Source organism: Etheostoma cragini, chromosome 3 (genome assembly GCF_013103735.1).
Source record: "Etheostoma cragini isolate CJK2018 chromosome 3, CSU_Ecrag_1.0, whole genome shotgun sequence".
NCBI lineage: Eukaryota > Metazoa > Chordata > Actinopteri > Perciformes > Percidae > Etheostoma > Etheostoma cragini.
This window is the reverse complement of record NC_048409.1, coordinates 29,222,194-29,224,123: the sequence shown is the minus strand read 5'-3', so window position 1 is coordinate 29,224,123 and position 1,930 is coordinate 29,222,194.

Below are 1,930 nucleotides of genomic sequence, written 5' to 3'. Positions count from 1 at the left end.
GGGCGTTACAGGGTGTAGCAGGGCGTTACAGGGTGTAGCAGGGCGTTACAGGGTGCAACAGGGCATAGCAGGGCGTTACAGGGTGCAGCAGGGCATTACAGGGTGTAGCAGGGCATAGCAGGTCATTACAGGGTGTAGCAGGGCGTTACAGGGTGCAGCAGGGCATAGCAGGTCATTACAGTATGTAGCAGGGCGTTACAGGGTGTAGCAGGGCGTTACAGGGTGCAGCAGGGCATAGCAGGACGTTACAGGGTGCAGCAGGGCATAGCAGGACGTTACAGGGTGTAAAAATAAAATGTGTTTAATGAATAGAGTTAGAGTTTGCAAACTTGTCTGTAAGTGACAGAAAATCTTTGACACAGGTTTAAAACCGTGTGTGTCTGTCGCCGATGCTCTGCACCTGTAACCCAGGTAAGGAAAGCTTTAATCTTTATTTATTGTTTTCACCTCATTATCATTTCATTGGTTTCTTCTAGTCCATAAAGGAACTCTTGTAGTTTTATTATACGTTAAAATTTGGCCTAATAAATATAAATATATATCTATATAGTCATTGTTATTCTGTGACAATACAAATTTTGGGGGGGGTTAACACTTTTGCAAGGCACTTTATCTGTGTCACATTCTGTCCCCCCCCCAAAAAAAAGATCTGATCCTAGAACCGCCCTTGGTCCTGCTGTTAGGTCCCGATTCAAATCCATTTCCGATTTAATCGAATATCAATTCGATCAGAGATGTTTCAGTAACAATACCAGTTCATCAGTTATTCAGCAGGACAGGATCTGTCTAGATTGTCCAGTTTTGAAACAAAGCACCTTAAGAGATCCATCTCAGGATCTTATGAATCGATATTGAAACATTCAAATGAAGATTGACTTGAATTAGAAAAATCGATTTAGTAAAACCCGGCGCTCGTTGAGTTTTATTTCATGTAAGAACCACTAAGTCCGTCCAGACGTCTGGCTCGATCACACTCCCAAAAATAACGTGAATTAAGCCGAGTCAACGTTGGCCCGAGATATGCACCCCACAGCAGGTTGAACCTTCAGAAACCCGCCAAGGCGCTTTGGGGTTAATCAGACTTCTGGGAAAATAAAAATAATTTATCCCTCAGCAGCTGAAATGAAAACAAATATACTGCAGAACAATGACATGTAGGACACGCAGTACTTTCCTAAATGACTCTTTGCAATGGCTTTTCCTCGTGATGTAGACATTAGAGCAAATGTACTATTAAAAATAGACTTAAGAGAGTACATTTACTTAGTAGTGTACTGAAGTACAAATTTGAGGTACTTGTACTTTACTTGCGCCACTTTCTACCACTCTCCTCCGCTACATCTCAGAGAGAAGTATTCTACTTTTTACTCCACTACATTCATTTGACAGCTTTAGTTACTTTAAACATTAAGATTACTGCACACAAAACTTTATACAATCCTGTGTTTTATTGTAAAGTAACCTAGCAACAATATAACGGCCTATAAGTCCAGCTGACGTGATTAAACTATCTAACACGCTACTGTTTGGATTATAATTTCTAAAATGGGATATTTCTGCATTGCGTACTTTTACTTTTAACACGACCCGATCTTGTGTGTGTTTGTGTGTGTGTGTGTGTGTGTGTGTGTGTGTGTGTGTGTGGGTGTGTGTGTGTGTGTGTGTGTGTGTTGTAAGAGCCAGATTCTAATTATGTGACTTGAGTTTGTTTTTGTGATCTGACCCTGTTTAATTACATCCCTGAATGTCACTAGTGTGTGTGTGTGTGTGTGTGTTTATATGTGTATAAACTAACAATCCAATCATGTGCATGTTTGGAAATCCTACATTTAAATAATTTTACAAGTTAAATCTGAGCGCTACTGCTGTTTATACAGGATTGTCTGTGTGTGTGTGTGTGTGTGTGTGTGTGTGTGTGTGTGTGTGTGTG